Source organism: Alligator mississippiensis, chromosome 2, assembly GCF_030867095.1.
Source record: "Alligator mississippiensis isolate rAllMis1 chromosome 2, rAllMis1, whole genome shotgun sequence".
Lineage (NCBI taxonomy): Eukaryota > Metazoa > Chordata > Crocodylia > Alligatoridae > Alligator > Alligator mississippiensis.
In genome coordinates this window covers 200,521,025-200,541,176 of record NC_081825.1, presented here as the reverse complement: position 1 = coordinate 200,541,176, position 20,152 = coordinate 200,521,025, and the positions used below count along the sequence as shown (strand labels likewise).

The following is a 20,152-nucleotide window of genomic DNA, read 5'->3' as shown; positions in this document are numbered from 1 at the left end:
TCAGTAAGTTACTGATGGGGAAAGCATATCTAGCAGCTTGAAAAAAAGATACAATATGTATTAATAAATAACTAAAAATGCCTGCACATTGGTGTCTTATATGTAAATGGGATTAGGTGCTTAACTATGGTGAATGTTTCAACACCTGAACAGCATGTAGCTGACAGTGGCAGAAACTTTTTGTTTTCCTTTGCAATGCAAAGTAGTGAGCCAGGTGGACATAATAGATAGAATCAGTTTCCTGGGACTGCAAGGAGAGCACTTCTGTCCTTTCTTTTCATTAAATGGTAGATAGAAAGTGAATCATATATTTGCCTTTGCAGCTGCCCCCCAGAGACAACAGACAAACCTGCATTTTGAAGTAAGTGCTACTTTCAGCAGCATAATTAGAATATTTCAAAGAAGTAGTTTCTTTTCCCCCTCTTTTCAGCTAGTAGTCTGGACTATGCCCAGGTTATAATAAATGATGACATTTTTGATTGGCAGAATATGATAGAGCTTTTAGAACAGAATCCTGAACGATTGCAGTTTCTTTCTTTTATAAAGACATTCAGAAAGTGTATCTTAAATGAATGCCATTGCTTAGTCCTCTGTAGTTGGAAGCTAGAATTCATGACCATTACTTTAGACTGCTCAACAATAGACTCTGCAGTGCAAAGGAGGTGGAAGATTAAGAAATGCATCTAAAAATAAAACACATTTTTCTGTAAAGTAATAAACACTAATAAAAATTTTGTTAAGCTTTCATATTCAGGGCTGAATCTTGTAGCTCTTATTTGAGTCAAACTCTCCTGATTTTTCCAGCAAGCCATATACATGGCATGTAAAAATCAGGGTTTTTATGAAATTATCTATCTTTAGGTAACCAACTATGAACATTTTGTCCTCTGTAGTACAATGAATTCTCAATGTATGTCTTTTTCATTTCATTAAAGCACAGCAATATATATTTTAAAAAGTATCTTTTAAGCCCCTGGCTCCCATTCTGTCTCTGCAGTCTTCTACTATACTATTCTCTTTATGCAGGTTAGTGAATTACATTATCATTCTCCGTAATGTACTCTTTCACTTCAGACCAAAAATCAGATACTCCACCCTACTGGTTTTTAGTCACTATCGAGTTCTGACAGTACAGTGTCACATCATCAAATGGACTTATCCTGGATGAGGCAACCACTTAAACCTATGGGATGGTATATGAAAACCTGTAAGGTCTGAATATTTTGCCATTTATTCTGTTTCTGAACAGGTTCATGCCATTCACATGTTACTACTCAAGGTACAGTTTTCAAAAACCTAGTAATTTAGGAACTGAGATCATACTGTTGAATAACACTAACTCTGATGGAACATTTAAGAAGCATTATCTTTTACTGAGCAAAGAGATTTTTAGGGAGGACATCTGCAAATGCCTAAGTAGTTTGCATATAAGTTCTCCCTGTGGTAGCATCACTAAAGAATTCATATTACAATTGGATTTTGAGGATTATATGAAAACTGTACCCCTGGATAAAGAAGCCTTCAATTTTGAAGAGTAAGTGCCTATTTTTGTCAGTAAAAAAGATGCTATAGAGGATCTGAATCCTCCACTGAAGCTATTATCTCACTGAAGGCTATATGAAATCCAGAAAATCCTTCCTGTTGGTTAGATGACCATGATGAAGTCTAAGCATGCATCCATTCTGCTCAGGGTAGACAGGTGAGAAATATCAGGTTCTCTAAGATAGTTTTACCATTTAAATAAAACCCTCAGCAATGTACTTGAGGGGAGGAAGTATGGGCTATAATTATTTTACATTTATGTATAATAAAGATTTTTTCCAGTTGCATAATTAACACTTCAAAACTAATGTTTTCTTGAACTATAGGTTTTTCTGTTACTTAAAATTCCCAGTAGAACTGGCAATTCTAGTCCTGGAAAATACCACTTTTCATTTCTATATTATACATGGCAGGCCATATGTGAATCAGAGAATCTCTTATACATCCCACATACTTTCTACCCAAACTTGTTGAAATTATGTTCATGGATGCAATTTGTGCCATTATAAGACAATGCATTGCCTTCAAAGGTATAACTATCATAGCTCTTATTGCTCTGATGGCGTTTGTGGCCTATTTAAACATACAAGGATTAATGCATCTGTCATGCCACATATGATCAGTGTTGTATTTGCATTTTCTCCCTACAAGTTCTAAGTTTATGGAAGAGTAATTTCTGCAGTGCTCACAACAAATAGGGTAAGTGTGTGAGAGAGATTTACAGCCTCTCAGAAAGCATAGTGTCATTTCATTTTTATGGAGTCTTTGTGACACTTCTCTGACACAAATTGAGTGGTGTTATCTCTCATCTCTCTTTCAGAATTTTCTTTAATTCCTGTTCCTCTCTGCTGCTTGCACTGGATTGAGTTTTGTATGCCAGGGGAAGGATCCAGTCTAGAGTGAGAAGCTACAGTTCAGTCTGGTTCCTTGGATAATGGAGTTTGTGAGTCTATTACTATGTGCGTTTGCTAGTTTAGGGCTGTGCACCCAAAACAGCAACTAAATGTCGACTCTCCTACTGTCTCTACAGCACTTAGGCTAGGTACGGACATTCAGTGAACAGAATATACATTGGCCCTTTGGTAGTGGGGGGGTGGGGGGTATAAATCTTAGACTGAGTTCCATCATTTTTAAGCCAGTGTATGTGCTGAACCTCTGTTCTATTATGGGCATAGACTGGTTTCTGTTCACTTAAACCAGTAAAAGCATAGTATCTGTACCTGGCCTTAATGACTAACTGTGCCTGAAAGTACAGAGCCTGTAAAGGCAGGGAGGAAGTGAAAATAGTATTAATCTGATTCATTACCAGAAGAATGTGGACAAGACCCATGAATGGAGTTCAGTACTCATGTTCTAGGAACAACAGCATGAAGCAGTGTCTTAGCAAAGGCAGGATGCTTGGATTCTTTGGATTCATCCTTCATAGATCAGGAAACGATGCAGAAGCATCAGTGAATTGGAACAAATTGGCCCAAGGAAGAGAAAAGGCAACAAGGACTATGATGGGCTATCAGAATTGGGAAGGTTTCAGAGATTGCCTTCAGGGCTACTAGAAGGGAAGAATAACTAGAAGAAATATCAAGGAAGTCGTCTGAATGGGAATTTCTCTCTAGGGGATCTGATGTTCTGGTGTATCCAACCCCATGCTTTCTTGAAATCTGAGGCATTCTATAAGGGTCTCCCAGTCAAGGACTGACTAGGACTTGTTCAGTTATGATATGAGACAAGCATTTAATCTAAAGCAGCAGACCTCTGGCTGTGCAGCAACAGTAAAAACGACCTGTGGAATCCTTCCCCATTCAAAAGGAGGGCAACATTTCCCTCCATTCCCCTGTTCAAAGAGGAACATTAGTTGAGGATCTGTCTGTGTGTTTTCTGATGCAAGAGCTGCTTCCAATAATTGAACAAATGTATATACCTGGGGAGAACTAATCCATAATGCTCATCTTTGAAATCCAGAGGGCTGGATGACTCATGTGCATGAGTGGCCATTTGAAAATTGTATACTCCTTGGGGAATAGGTAACTCTAGCCTTTCATCTTCTAAATCAGAGGTACTATTGCACATAGTTTGATGAATAACTCAGAAAGTGCAATTAAACAGGAGCAACTAGCCATGTGCCTGGTGAAGGACAAAATTACTTATCAATCATTGTATGAAACATTGCCCAACAGTTTAGTAACATTTGCATTCTTTACGTGGTTGGTCGTGAGGACAAAGGCCCTCTTACCTCAGGTTTGCTGAGTTGAATTGTTTTTGCCTGCAATATGTGACTCTAAGGCTTTGTGTAGGTACTGATTCTTTAACATCCCTGCTCCTGCCTGCTGACAGTGCTCAATATAACCCCATTTTCAGCAAACATAGCCAGGGTTTATAATGAGAGGGCAGCAGAGTAGCAAGTCAGATTGTCAGCTGCTCTCTTTTCAGTGAAACATTTGTGAGTTGTTGTTTCCTTCTGATTGTTTATATTAAAGACTATTAAATTGAGTGACCTTTCCTATAACTATCCTGGATCACAAACATGTCCCTGCAAGATGAGGTTCACAGACAATTGAATGCTGCATTAGCTATTAATCAGGGATCTGGGTTTTCCATTTCCCATGGAAAAATGGAGGAAAACATGGATTTTTCCCCCCTTACTGGAGTAAAATGTAGCTGTCTCATTTTAGCAGAGAAACCCGTGAATCTTGCAGTTTTGCAATGAGCTCTCTGCAAGCTGGCAGAGTTCCAGCCTGCAGGGGGTTGGGGGGGGGGGGGAGTGGGAGGAGGAGGACAGTCAGGCTGCCAGGCAACCTGGAGAGCAGGTCCTGCAGGTAAGTGGTGGGGAGGATTGAGGCCCGCGTAGGAAGGAAGGGAGGGAGTTGGTCAGGGCTGGGGCTACTGCCCAGCCGAGCAGTGTGGGGCTTGGGGCCTGGGACTGTAATGTGCAGCCACAGGGCCCTGGTGGAGAGAAGGATGGGGGTGTGGGTAGGTGGCTTATTTCCCTGCTATGTGCACACTCCCAGAGGGGCAGTGGGACCTGTGACTCCCAGCACTGTGCGTGCAGTGGAGTTGGGGCAGGCTGTCTGCTGGGGCTCAGGATCCCACCCTGCTGCCCTCTACCAGGGCCTCCACATCCTGGTGGCTGCAAACTGGCACGGCAGGGCAGAGTGGGGCCATGCAGGAAAGTTGCTTGCTGCTGTGAGATTTGTGCTGCCATGGCAATGTGTGCCATGCATGCGGGGGCGGCAATGCAGGGTTGTGCCCGTCACTGCAGCTGTGTAGGCAGGGGATGCATTGCAATGTGGAGCTGGCAGTGGCAAGCAGCTTTTCTGCACACATTTGATCTGTCCTGCAGTACTGGGTTGCACCTGCAGGGCTGCGGAGGGCCCAGCAGCAGGGTGAGAGTCCAAGCCCCACACACACATCTGGGGGGTACATGTCCCCCCATTTGCTGGTAGTGCATGCAGTGGCGGAGTGCCACCTCCCCCTACCCAAACCTGCAGTAGGTAGGCAGCAGGTGAGGGGAGCCAGGCTCCGTTGCACTGCAGCAGCTGCCAGGGGCAGGGGGCTGTGGACCCAGTTCCTGGCCCCATAGCCCTGGCAGCTGGGCCTCAGGCAGGGTTGTGGGCAGGGGTGAAAGGCACCAGCAGAGGTATGGGGAGCCATGGGGTAGGGGTGAGAGGCATGAGCAGGTCTGGGGGGGGCTGTGAATGGGGAGTGAGGGGCACCAGCAGGGCCAAGGGGGCTGTAGGGTGTGGGGGAGGGGAGCTTTGATTTTAATCATGTATTTTGGAGGTTTTATCAGACAATTTTTGATTTATTTTATTTTTTTTAATTGGGGAAAACCAGGATCCTTGCTGATAAATCTCTAAACTAGCTGACAAGAGCTTATTGGTCACAGTCTTGTACTCCTCCTTCCCTCTCTACTCCAACCCCAGAAGGTCTCCAGAAAAAGCTCATCATAATTACTTGTAGAGTAAAAGAGGGAATGAACCATGTAGACTGAACTCCCTATTAAGGACTGAACTCCAGGAAAGGATGGACATATTGAGGAAGCATTGTGGGGAAGTTTGCACAACAGTGTCTGTGTTCTATTTGTTCTGTAGATAAATAGGGCACTTAAGTTTCTAGGGTTACTAGTTTGATAACTTTTCACAAAATCTAAATTCAGACAAATTTAGAGAAAAAGAAAATCTTTTCTGCATGCCATGAGGGAAATGAAAATAGTCTTCCAGTCTGTAAAACATTTTTATAAAGAGGACAGGGATCAATTGTTCTTTATGTCTACTGAGGGTAGGACAAGAAGAAATCAGTTTGCTCTACATGAGAAAAGGTTTCAGTTAGATATTAGGAAAAACTTGCTAACTGTAAGGGAAGCTGAGAACTGTCCTTAGTAGTGTAAGGAGACTGTGGAGCCTCCTTCAATATTGGACAAACATACTATCAAGAATAGTATGTGCCTCAACTCCAGATGCAACCTGGATGCACACTTGAGACACATTTCTGGGGTGCTTCCACAGCTTGGGATGCTATTCTGTCCTCAACTCCTCTATGCTGCCTGCTGAGGAAAGGGGCATTAGTAGCAACTGAGCAGAGGAGTTAGGGATACAGCCACTGAATTAGAACTTCCTAGGATTCCTTCCCAGCAAGTGAATGAGAAACAGTGGAAAATACCCTGGTCATATTCAACTCTGCCACTGTGTGACACAGGATACTGGGCAAGATGGACCTATAGTCTGGCCCAGTAAATGGAAGGAGGAGGTTCCTAGGGATGCAGGGAAGGGTCTGGAGCCCAGATTGCGGAGCTGAAAGTGTGGGATCAGAGAGGGTACAGGAGTCTATTGAGGGGCTGAGAGTGTGGGAGCAGAGAGGGTCTGTAAACCTCAGAGAAGGAGCTAAGTAAAAGAGAGCATCAGTGAGAGTGCCATCTGCAAGGCATGGGACATGGTGTAGGTGTGGAATGAAAATATGCAATTCACCCATAAGACAGTGACCACAGTCCCCTGGTGGCCATTTGAAACCAATTTAGGAATCCCAAGGACGCCTGCCTCTTATAAAAATATAATACAACAAGGTGTGGTGGGCAACTGAAGGGATGAGGGCTGAAGGGGCTCCAGGGGCTTCACAGTCACCCCTGGAAAGGCACCCTGTCACATTTAACACTATAAATTTCTATTTGAAATTTCTGGATTTATCTGATGAATAATGTTCATGCACCTAACAGTGCTAACATTGTGTTGCACCCTGTGACACCCTTGAAAGGATTTTAAGGATTGGTTGAGAATCACTGCATAATACAAAAGACAAATGGCTCTTTAATGTGGCTCTGCATAGAACCATATTTGCTAGTCCAGAGGAAGTGCTCTGTCCTTCAGGAAACCATTATTTGTGAGCAACTTCAGAATTCACACAAATTCTTAAAAATTAATTAGGAGACCGATCTAAATGAGATTACTGGAGTCTTTGAAATCAGGAGGATGAAACTTATTTAGCTGTAGAATTTTAATTAGGGCTTGTGGGTCAAAGTATCACAGTATCATAATACTTAGGGTCGGAAGGGACCTAAACAGATCATCAGGTCCAACCTCCTGCCCTGGGCAGGAACGGGTGCCAGAATCATATCACTCCAGCCAAATATCTTTCCAACCTCCCCTCGAAGACCCCCAAGGTAGAAGAGAGTACCACCTCACTTGGGAGCCCATTCCAGAGCCTAGCAGCCCTAACTGTAAAGTAATGTCTCCTGATGACCAGCTTGAACCTTCTCTCTAGCAATTCGTGGCTGTTATTCCTAGTAATCCCAGGTAGTGCCTGGGGGAACAGAGCCTCTCCCAATTCCCACTGGTCCCCCCGGTGAGTTTGTAAATGGCCACCAGATCCCCTCTCAGACTTCTCTTGTGGAGACTGAATAGGTTCAGGCCCTTTAGCCTCTCTTCGTAGGGCCTGCTCCACTGCCCCTTGACCATGCAAGTGGCCCTCCTCTGGACACTCTCATTGTTATCTGACTGTGTAGGTATCAATGCCATAGTCACCAAGGTTTTTTTTTTTTTAAGAGAATGTGGTGGGAAACCATGTCAAAGGCCTTCTTAAAGATGACCGGAAGATGACATCCACCCTGACACCCTCATCCAGGGACTTTGTGACCTGATCATAAAAAGAAACCAGGTTAGTCAGGCAGGACCTGCCCTCAATTTACCCATGTTGGTTGCCCCTGAGCTTTACCTCCCCTGCTGGGCCCTTGCAGATGTGCTCCTTGATAATTTTCTCAAAGGTCTTCCCAAGGACCAAGGTAAGACTGACTGGCCTATAATTGCGGGGTCCTCCTTTCTCCCCTTCTTGTAAACGGGGACCACAATGGCCCTTTTCCAATCCTCTGGTACCTGGACAGAGCACCATGAGTGCTCATAGAACCATGCCAGAGGCCTTTATTACCCCAGCCAATTCTCTCAGCACCCTCGGGTGAAGATCATCTGGACTTACTGATTTAAACATGTCCAGTCCCTCCAAAAGTTCCCTAAGTACACATCTTAGGACTGCCTACTCTCCTTGACATACACCAACATTTCCATGGATGTTAATGGGAGGGTTGCATAAAGATCATGTGTGGAATAGGTTCTTCATTTGGTTCCTATAGTTTAGTTTGCTCGTTATAACTTATTATTTCAATTTACCGTTGCCTGGATTCATCCTTCCAAAGATGACATACTTGAGGATAATAAAAACACACCTGAAGAATCTTTGGTATGAATGAGAGTTTCCCAAACATCAAGTATTTTTACATAATTAAAATCCTGTGGAAAAAACCCTTCAGAATTCCCTGACTATGTATGACTACTCTCTTCAAATTGCATATAGTGAATACCATGATAAAGAGTATAGACAGTATATATGTCAGGGGTAAGAAACAGTAAAGGGCTGGATACAGTAAGAAAGTTCTTTCAGTGCTTAACTGTTTTTGGTGACTGTCTTCTTTAGTGGAATCCAGGACTCTAAGTACACACGCAGACACCCTGTACAATGTGTGGGAAAGCTACAGACACTGGACTGTTTCTATAGTATACAGTTATTGGATAAAATGCAGAAAATATCCTTAGAGCAGGGACCCAGATTCCTCTTTCTAGGCAAGTACCCTCACCCTGAGCTACAGAGGGCATGGACATGCTAACACTTAAATGATATGCATGTGTTTTAACTTGAAGCAGACAGACATACAAGCCTGTCAACCTGTTTAAAACTATCTAGAAGGGTTCAGAAGTGTGCCTGGAAAATCAAGTAGTATTTTGCACTGGCTCGTTGTGAACTGGTATAGTGTTATGTGTAAATACCAAGGGTTCTGTGACATGGGTCTGGTAGATCCTGCAGGCATCCCACACTGCAGTGCTCCTCAACCCTCCCTTCCCTCTACTGCTGCAAATGGCTGCTCTGGCAAGCAGCCAGAACTCTGCTCCCCACACCCCATGCCCTGCTTTTCATTGTCACTTTTTTCTCAGTGAGCTTCTTTGTATTGCTTGTTCAATGAAAGCAATCTTTCTAACTGTGAGGCATACTGGGCTGGGTGCTCACTCATCCCCTTGTGTTGGAGCCACAATTATGAAATGGTTTCCCAATCTGTGATGTTTGGGAATTGTTCATTTGTTGTGTGCTGACACCCAGAGTCATGGTTTTTCATGCTTCTCTCTGTTTCTGATTGAATTAATCTTTCTTTTTTTTCCTTGTGGGAGACTGCTATTATGTAAAAGGGCACCTCTACCTCTATGGGAGTTTGGTCCAGTCAGTGTGCATTTCTTGCTCTGAGAGAGACTACCTGATTAAACCCAGCGTTGCTAACTCCTGAAATCAGAACTTCACTACACAAATCCTAAAAAGTCACTAGATGTCACTAAATAGACCTTCTCACGTTATAAAAATGTCACTAGACAGTTTACAGAGTATTACAGGTTGTAAATTGTTACAGGATCCTTAATGCATGCATTTTGTCATTAAGAACACCAAAAAAATTGCTATACCTAGACAAAATGTCTAATTTGGCAATGCTGACTAGACTTTTCAGGTGACATGGATGAAAGAACACCTACTTTCTGAACGTGGTTGGGCTTATGTATGAGCTCTCAGTTCTCTTAATACTGAGGTGCTTAAAAGGGCAGATTTCAGGCTTTTGGGGCACTTTTAAAGTAAAAAAGTGATGTGTCCAAACTGTTGTAGTGCCTTGCTTTCCCTAAGTGGGTATATTCATGATCTCAATTTTGTACTGTTTTGTCTAAGTCCTTGTTTGGATCTAGCCCAAAGTCAATTAATTTCCAGTTACTTTGCTCAATGTTTGGTTTTAATCTTTCAGAATAGATTGATTCCTCCAGAGGTGGGGAAAACATGGGAAAAGAGTTGCTAGATTCCCCAGCCCTAAGAGATCTCTGAGGCAATCCAAGAGGATTGCAACTGCAGAATAAGACGGATTGAATTTTAATAGTAGATGTTAAGAATCATGAACCAAAAAGATGACAAAGCCAGAAGGGAAATACAGAGTGCCCGAGCGAGGGACTAACATAAGAGGAATGGGGGTGAGGAGGGGAACACAACTAGGTTACAGGATGCTTCGTGCACTACATGTTCTTTCATGAAGATTTTGTGTTTTTTCTGAGTCTCTAAAAATAGCACTGAAAATTCAGGTTTGGGAAGTCTGGGCAGGTACTGGCAGGCAGAGGGAAAGTATAAGAAGGTAACCCAGGGAGGTTACCCCTAGAAATAAGGAAAAACAATAGCAAGGCATTTCTTTGCTGATATGAACTATGTGAGTATAACGAAAGGATCCAAGGGCTGAAGGAGAGATGGCAAGAGAGTTACATGGAATATGAATTGTGTATAAAGAGTGGGGCACTAAAATAGTAAGAGGGAGAGATGTGGCAGGGTCCCTAGGTATATGAAATATCTGTAGGATGTGAGTAGATAAGAGGCTTAGGTAGTCTGATATAGAGAGGGGTAAAAAATGGAAGATGGTAACATATACCCACCTTTCTTCCTCTTCAGCTTCTATGTATACTTTCTCTCCATCACTGCTTTTCCAGCTGCCCTATTTCACCCTTTTCAAAGTCCCGTGCTGGGCCTCCAGTGTTGCTTGGCTGGCCCTTACCCTTAAATCCATGCCTATCCTAATGTCATACAGGAGGCTTGAAAGATGGGCAGACTACAAAATGGTTTTACATATGCAGTTAGGACTCTGTGCCCTGAGGCAGATGGTTTTGCCTGTTGAAGATTCACAAATAAATCATCAAAACTTTGAGTACCCAGCTGAAGGTAAAACATTCCTATACATGTGACAGTACAGTCTGCTATCTTAACTAAACACACAACTGGGTCAAAAGGTATAAATAAGATTTTGGATAAAGTTTCAACGAAGTTGGCAGGTTAAGAGTATATATATTTTATATATAGATTCGTAGATGTTAGGGTCAGAAGGGACCTCAATAGATCATCGAGTCTGACCCCCTACATAGGCAGGAAAGTGTGCTGGGTTCAGATGACCCCAGCCAGATGCCTATCTAACCTCCTCTTGAAGACCCCTAGGGTAGGGGAGAGCACCACCTCCCTTGGGAGCCCATTCCAGACCTTGGCTACTCTAATTGTGAAGAAGTTCTTCCTAACGTCCAGTCTAAATCTGCTCTCTGCTAGCTTACGGCCATTATTTCTTGTAACCCCTAGGAGCACCTTGGTGAGTAGAGCCTCACTAATTCCCTTCTGCGCCCCCATGATGAATTTATAGGCAGCCACAAGGTCGCCTCTCAACCTTCTCTTGCGGAGGCTGAAGAGGTCCAGGTGCCCTAGTCTCTCCTCGTAGGGCTTTGCCTGCAAGCCCTTAACCATACAAGTGGCCCTTCTCTGGACCCTCTCCAGGTTATCCACATCCCTCTTGAAGTGTGGCGCCCAAAACTGGATGCAGTATTCCAACTGCAGTCTGACCAGCGCCCGATAGAGGGGAAGTATCACCTCCTTGGTTCTGTTCATCATGCATCTGCTGATGCACGATAAAGTGCAGTTAGCTTTGCTGATGACTTCGTCACACTGATGACTCATGTTCATCTTGGAGTCCACTAGGACTCCGAGATCCCTTTCCACTTCCGTGCTGCCAAGCAGGTCATTTCCTAGGCAGTAGGTGTGCTGGCTGTTTTTCCTCCCTAGGTGCAACACTTTGCATTTCTCCTTGTTGAATTGCATTCTGTTGTTTTCTGCCCATTTGTCCAACCTGTCCAGGTCTGCCTGTAGTTGTTCCCTGCCCTCCACCATGTCCACTTCTCCCCACAGTTTTGTATCATCCCCAAACTTGGACAGAGTACACTTCACTCCCTCGTCCAAGTCACTGATGAAGACATTGAAGAGTATTGGTCCTAGGACCGAGCCCTGCGGGACCCCACTGCCCACACCCTTCCAGGTCGATACCGACCCATCCACCACCACTCTCTGGGTACGACCCTGTAGCCAATTTGCCACCTGCTGGACTGTGTAGTCATCCAAGTCACAGCCTCTTAATTTGTTCACCAGTATGGGGTGGGATACCGTATCGGAGGCCTTCCTGAAGTCTAAGTAAATGATATCTACCCCTACTCCTGCGTCCAGATGTTTTGTAACCTGGTCATAAAAAGAGACTAGATTAGTCAGGCATGATCTACCTGCTATGAACCCGTGCTGGTTTCCCCTCAGCATAATTTTTCCTGCTGGGCTCTCGCATATATGAGCCTTAATAATCTTTTCAAAGACTTTACTAATATATTTTATATTCTTTTAGACTGACAAACCAAGCCACCAGTTATAGTATGGATTAAGGTATTTTATAGTATGGATAAGATATCTGATATTTTAAGATACAGTCCTTAAATAGTACATTTTATCATTTAGAAAAATAATCCAGAATAGAGTGAAACAGTGAATTAATTTGCTGCCAGTGCCTGAGACCCATCAGAGAAGCTTGCGTGTTTTTCAATGGTTTGAATTACCATTCTTATCTAAACTAATCTATTGATCATTAATGATCTAAAAACCCTAAGGGCATGACAGATGAGTGAGAAAAATCCAATAAGCGCTCTTCTATTATAGAATACAAATAAGTTGAAATGCTATTGTTGTATCCTTATAGAAAACCTGGGTGACCCTGAGTGAATTTGTAAACAGGTTTTTCAGGCTGACCTTGAGTTTTGTTAGCAGATTCTGAGATCTTTTGAATAAATGTGTTTCATTTCAAAGAATGCGTTTTTGTGGGTGATATTATAAATTAAGGTGATGTATTTATAGAGCTAATAATGGAATGTGTAATACATACACAAGCACACTGGTCATCACTGAACTCTTTACAGGTGGTTTAACAAGTAATTAAAGTTACCATAACATCCCCTAGGCTACATGAATACTACAGTAATTTTATTTTTTGCAAAGAAAACTTATAAATTTTTAATCACTATGTGTGTGTGTGTATGCTTATAAATTTTTTATATACAATTCAGACATCTGTCACATGTGACTTAATGGCATAGTTAATTTCCATGTCCCGTTAAATTAAAATCTTTACCAATTGTCCCAGTTAGGGGACACTGAAGGAAATGGGAGGGAGGGGAACCCCTTTTGACCTTTCCACAGGAGTTGCCAAAAAGATCATAATTTATTAGTGTGTGTTAGCTGTGCTGGCATAATTACATACATATTAGGTGATATAGAATTTTCATTTTAAGAAATTAAGTTAATCAAAGGGCATCAGTCCGAACTATTTGATTTTAGCAAAGAAAAGTGCTTGAACTGACACGTAATTATAGATCAGGGGTCTGCAACGCCCTGGCATGTGTGCCAGAGTGTGGCACATGAAGATACTTTGCTTGGCATGCCAGCCATCAGGGCAGATGGCAGGTGACCTGTGAGGGGCCTGATTCTTCTTTTGGCAGCGCAGCCCCAGCCCCTGCTCCTCCATCCACCCAAAATTGTGCGTGCACCTGCTGCTGGCAACAAGCAGGTGGTGACAGGACGCAGTATGTTGTTATGAAGTACTCCTGATATGTCACATTTCCATATATACAGAATATTTTATTTTAAAAAATGAAGGCAGTTGCTACTTAATACAGATTGAAAACCTTATTTTTGTTTTCTAGGTAAAAGTGCCTCCTACTGGTGTTGTAACGAAAGTTTGACACTTTAAACAAGAAAAAAGGTAAGCACTTACTGTATGAATAGAAGGAGTGGTTGTTTAAAAAATGAATAAAAAATTATTTCAGGCTAACTAAAAGAAATTGAAATGACATGTGAGTTAATAATATGATGTAGTCAGTAGATAGTTCAAGTTGGGATGGAGCACTGAGCATGCTCCATCTACGGGCTGTAGTGGTTTGAACAGGATTTTCCCAACAGTTACTGATCCCAGCTATAAGGAGCTATTGTGACACCAGGCACAAAAACTGAGAGCAAATCAACTGTCTCTGGTGCTTCATTATTCTATCTGCTGGTGCCCAGGCAGCAAAGAGGAAAAAGTCAACTTACTGAAAAGGAGAAGAGCAATATTCTGAGGCTAAACCAAGGGTCTATAATGAAGGTCATTGTCTTCTCTTGTTGGACAAGTTGGAAAATGTGGTGTTAATGAGGCAGGGGATTGCAGGAAGACAAAGAATGGTTTCATACTTAGGGAAGTTAAATGTTGCCCTAGAAAATTTGATTCTACCTCATCTCTGCAGGTGAGTTCCCATGCAAGACAAGTCACTTAAACCAAACTTTTCACAGGTGGCCACTAGCAGGGAGATCACACACTGCACCTAGCAGGTGCTAGTTCTAAGGAATATTAGTCTGTGCTAAATTTAATTAGTGCTGATGATCAGTCATCGATTTGGGATTAATACCCTCTCCAATGTACGCTGCTCAGACCTGATGATAGAGGGCAGGCAAGTAGAGGCATGACTAGGGGCTGCAAGTCCGTCCCATACCTGCCTTGCTTGCTGGCTTTCTGGCCACACTATAGGCTGGGGAAGAGGTGGGGGAAGGCCCCCCTGCATGTTGCTTGGATTCACCAGCTGTCAACTTTCAGATCCCTCCTTCACCCTGCTATTGGCCCCACTACCCCCTGATTGCCACCCTGTCACCCCAATCAGCCCTAGAGGGGTGTGTGTGTGTGTGTGTGTGTGTGTGTGTGTGTGTGTGTGTGTGTGTGTGTGTGTGTGTGTGTGTGTGTGTGTGTGTGTGTGTGTGTGTGTGTGTGTGTGTGTGTGTGTGTGTGTGTGTTGGGCAGGGGGACATTCCCTGACTGCCTGTGGGCTCGCTGTACTGCCCTCTGTACCTGGATCCAGTTCCCATCAGGTCCTACTGCTGCCTGGCAGTTCTTTTTCTGTCCCACAACTCCCATTTCCCTGCCTCCCTTTCAGTTTCAGGTCCTGCCAGGGGCTGGATCTGGGCAAGCTGGGGCAGTGTCATCTACGGAGATCCCAGGAGCAGGCAGGAAAGTAGACCCCCCGCCACTGGCATCTCTGCCACTCGTGGGCTGATTGGGGTGGCAGGGCAATAATAATCCTGTGGTGGAGGGGCCTTCCCCCATCCCTCTACCTCATCCTTCTTTCCTCCCCACCCTCCCACCAGTCCTATGCCCCCCTACTACGCTTCAGCCCGTTCCCCTCCCTCTCCACTCACTCCATTCCCACCTAGCTGTTCTCAGCTGTCAGCCCAGGCGTACAGAGTTCTGGATGATGGCTAGTCCAGTTTGGAGCAGTGCATCCTGAGATACTGGAGGACTGTAACTTGGTGGTTTTATCTCAGGTGAACACCCAGAAGTTAACTTAATTCAAGCTAATCGATACAGCTCAAAAATAATCCTGGCCTAAAGTGGCATAACTTTAAAATGCCGAAAGGGCACTTAGCACTAGTTAACAAGCCCTAATGTGTAATCATTGAAGTTTTAAGTGCTCTTAACATGATCTAATTGTAACGTGTAATCTCATCCTAAGTATGTGGCTTTTAATTTCCATGTGCTCAGTTTGAGGGACCTAGGATCTGATTTTTCAGCATGCTTAGCATTGTGGAGCACTTTATTTGAAGCACAGCTTCAGTGACTGTGGTTACATTTCTGAATGCTTTGTAATGCTAAATACATTTCAAAGTAGTTCCTGGGGTATACTTTTGACCTTAAAGTGATTCTCAACCAGGGTGCCATGGCACCCTGGGATTCCTTGAGACCCTTTTATGGGTGCTATGGGGTGCTACACAATGTTACCACTGTTAGGTGTGCAAATGTGATTCACAAGATAAACCCAGAGATTTCAAAGAGGAATCCATAGTGTTAAAAATATTCTGACCTGCTATGGTTTCTCTGAGTTCTCTGTAACAGAGGAATCACTCTATTAAATATTTTTTACATAGTCAAAAAGCAAGTGAAAATTAAGACCTGGCATTTTTCAAGGAATGCCTTGAGTCTCTAAAAAAGTTGAGAACCACTGCCTTAAATGGTGTGCTTCAATTCCCAGTCCGTAATGATAGACCTTCATCTCACAGGCTTGTTGTGAAAATAAATCAGTTAACATTTATGAAGTGCTCAAGGCTTGGGCACACAACAAAATTATGAGGTAAGGGAGGATGGAGATTTACAGTGTCAGCTGCTCTGTGGCTTCTGCCTGTGTGTATGCTGTTATGCTGCAGTCAATGAAAACTAACTTGCAGAAACTTTACCCCTGTTTTTAACCATAAACTACCTACCCACATCATGTGCTTGGGCAGTTATGGTGAAATTGATACAAGGAAAATCCCTCCCTTCCTTTACCTTGTGGTAACTTATTCATATACCTGTGCCTTTCAATACTACAGTGATGAGTGAGGACAAGAAAAAGTTAATTATTCTTTCCTTTGAACAGGATTTGAAGAGTGTGAAGTAACTAAGGCCTCTGCCACACATTACATATATTATGCAATTAACTGGCGATTTGCACAATAAATTTAGACCAGCTACATGTGCAAAGTAAGACTGGCCCCCTAATTATCACACAATTAACTGGTTAACCACACAATAGATGCAGACCAGGCACAAATGCAAAGTAATTATTACATGATAAAAATGATGATCCAGCTCTAAAAAGAGCCAACCAGCTATAAAGTTAGTGCTTAAAAATGTATAACAACCTTATAGCTGGTTTCTCTCTAATATTAATTTGAATGTGTAGCAGGGTCCTACAGAGGATCATCCATTGAACAATGAGAATAAAATAAAATACTGAATAACTACTTATTAAGCCAGCACCATCCCCCCTGTACTCTGGGTTAGACAGATATCCTCTGAAACTGTGACTGTAATTTAAAATTACCTCAGTGGTGGAGCAGATGGATGAAGAAGGCATACTTCTCAATGGCTGCAAAGGCAGACTAAGTAACCCCAGATGTCTTGGATCCCCTTGCCTTGACACCGGTTTCTTCTCTGCCGAGATCCATGCAGTTACCAATGCGCAAAAGTTTCCTGACATAAAACAAGTCATGCACAGGCTTCTCCCACTGGATCCATCATCTACCACGATAACCAATCACCGATAAAAGAAACAAGACTGAGAAACCTGCAGTCTGACCCTCCCTTTAACCACCACCTGTGGTGTTTGCCAAAGAGTCTGCAGCACAAGGATTGGCCTTAGCCATCAATAGACTAATTTACAACCCTTTACTTGACCCATGAGGGTGACCATCCTCAACTGTGAAGGATTGCTGCTGACAGCAACTCATTTCTGAGTATTTGATTTTGCAATCTTCATGCTCCTGTAGCATGTTTTTTTGGTAAAATATAAAATACATAGATGGGTGTATGGTTTTTATATGCTTAATAAAAAATGCCCAGAACAGTTCCTATGTATCATTTGCAGGGAAATGTGTCTTTCTCATGCTATCATTCATTATTTGTCCTACATAAACTCAGGACAATGTGTTTAAGGGTAATGGGTCATTTAGTTTCATTGTAGACAGCACTTAATAGCTATAAAGATGCATTCTCTTTTATTTAATTAAGATGATGAATTTTTAATCCATATCCATTCTCATGTTTGCGAGTATGTTGTATGGATTGCTGTTTCTTGAAAAATGGCAAACATTTTCCCTATTGATTATTTTCTGATAAATTAATAATAAAGATAGCTTGCTTCATGTTGTTTGTTGTTACTAGAATCTGTTTTTCAGCATTTCATGATATTAGTGTCTTTGGGCACTTTTACACATGTTCTGGTGGTGATGGGGGGTGGGGGGGCAATGCTTTAACTAGAGTGGCTCCAAGAGTTGCTGCATCTCCTGTATCAGTTTCTCTGCACTTAAATGGTGGCAGGGGTGCTTGGACTAAAGCTTTTTTGAAGAGCTTTAGTTCAAGCACCCCCACTACCATTTTCAGTGCGGGAATGCTGATTCATGAGATGCAGGAGGCTGCTGGAGCACAGCAATTGTCATGCTCCAGCAGACTCAGTTAATCGAGTATGCTCCAATGTGCACGAATTCCAGCACATTGGAGTAGCCTCGGTGCTCATATATAGGTACCCTATATAGCTAGCACACATACAAAATGGAAAACTTAGATTTGGATCATGTGACTAGAGATCTGTATGTGTAGATCATTGTGCACACTGAATCTGGATCCATGTGCCTCATCAGTGCCTTACTTCTCAGTGTTAGGTTAGGGCTAACATTCATTTTCAGTGGTGGAAATTTTCCACCACTAGATATGATTCTGGGAGAGGGATCATTACAAATGTTTAGTCTGCAAAAGCCCAGGGTCTGGGGAAAGTGTAGGTTGCTCCAGTCCTCCTGTTATTGAGGGGACTGGAGAAGTGGAGCAAAGGGCTCTCCTTGCTTCTCACCCTAGGTACTCTGGTGTCAGAAACATTCAAGGTCTTTGCTGCACTGCTTCCTTCTCTTGACTGCTGGCCCCCTCTCCAACCCCTCCCCTCCCCACCCCACTGCTCAGCTGAGCAGCAGGGCAGCAGTTCAAAAGCCAGCTGGGCTGGAAACCAGGGTACAGCAGAGGGAACAGCAGGAAAAAGCCCCTGCCTGCTTTTCACACGGGGAAACTCCAGTGTGAGAAGCAGGCAGGGAGTAGTTGGTGGCTTTTCCTCCGCTCCCCTCCCAGTCTATGGGATGGGCAGGAGCAGTGACTTCCCAGAACCTTTTCTAGACTTGGATGACCTTAGTCTCAGGAAGGCATGGGAGCCTTTTCTTTGACTCTATGCCTCCTGGTCCCCAGGATGAATTAAGCTGGAGAAGGTATGCAGATGGTCAGCTTCCCAGGAGAAACTCTCCCAGGAGCGATTTCTATCTTGTTGTTGTCAGGTTATTTTTCTCCCAAAGTGGCCATTTTTGCCCTGGGAGAAAAAGCTTGAAGGTCTGCATGCTTCTGGTTTGTACCAGGAGAACAGTAAGGATGCACTGATAAAGATTTTTTTGGCCGATACTGATGGCCGATTATTAACCAGCCATATCAGCTGGTACCTATCCGATAGCTGATAATCAGCACAGCAGCTTGGAGAGAGGCCTGCTGGTAAGTCTATAGGGGGGAAGGGGCATGGGGGGGACAGATCATGGCTAACATGGTAAGGGAGAGAGTGGGGCAAGGGCAGGAGCAGGTGCAGCCCAGTCACAGTGGTGGATGCATTCCCACTGGGACTGGAACATAGCTGCAGGTGGTTTGTCCAGGTAACACAGGTGCTTGAGGAAGGGGGAAGCTCCCTGCCACTTTATGCACCCCTGGGGGAGGCATGGGGGGCATGTGCCCCTCTGGATTTGTTTGTGGGGTGGTGGCAGGTTGCCCACTGCAGGCTCAGGGCTGGGGGCTGTGCCAGCCTCTTCCCAGTGGGGATGCTGGGTAAGTGCTGCACTTGCAGTGGGCGGGGGCAGAGCAGGCTGTAGCAGCACTGTGAGGAGTGGCTGTGGAGCTGGCTACAGCCACCACAAAATTCCCTGTAGCTACCCCTCCCAGTGCTGCTGCCACATCCCCTGCTCTCACCTGCTCTGAGAGCAGCCCTGGCCCAGCCCCCACACCAGGAAGAGACTGGCGCAGCCCCTGGCCCTGAGCCTACAGTGTGCAGTCTGCTCTCGCCTCATATCTGGGGGGGCACATTCCCCCATGCTTCCCTTGGGGGTGTGTACAGCAGTGGGGAGCCACCCCCACCCATCTGCGCCCCCCGAATGAGCCACCCATGGTTCTGTCCCACTCCCAGAAGGGTCACAACCACTGCCCTGGCTGAGCAGTACCTGCAACTGTCCCTATCCCACTCCCTTCCTCACCATGGGAGCCCCCACACCTCTTCTTCCCTCCACAGACTTACTGGCAGGAGGGTACTCTCCAAGATGTTCTCCTGGTACATTCCTGGCGGTGTGCATGCTGTGGCTGTGCAAATGCACACGGCACTTATTGGTGACATTATCAGCTACGCTGGCCAAAAAAGGCCGATTGATGATAATGCCAATTTTCCTTTTATCAGTGCCAATCCAATACGCACCTCTAGAGAACAGCAATTCTCCTAGAAACTGAACATCTGCATGTGGCCTAGGATGTGATCAGGACTGGTGTTTCTACCTTATATCAATGGCCATTATAGTGAATGGAAATCTCTTTGGTGGTTTCAATTGTGTTTTTGTTTTTTTTATCAGGACCTGTATTTCAGGGAAA

General features: G+C 44.0%; 1 long non-coding RNA gene across 1 annotated transcript; it reads left to right on the top strand.

Moving 5' to 3' along the window:
* The first annotated feature begins 233 nt into the window (after positions 1 to 233).
* On the top strand, positions 234 to 17,648 carry LOC102569506 (uncharacterized). Its single transcript, XR_009460040.1, has 5 exons — positions 234 to 361; positions 2,363 to 2,485; positions 7,575 to 7,686; positions 13,644 to 13,702; positions 16,829 to 17,648. It is a non-coding gene; the product is annotated as an uncharacterized LOC102569506 (long non-coding RNA).
* The last annotated feature ends 2,504 nt before the right edge of the window (positions 17,649 to 20,152 follow it).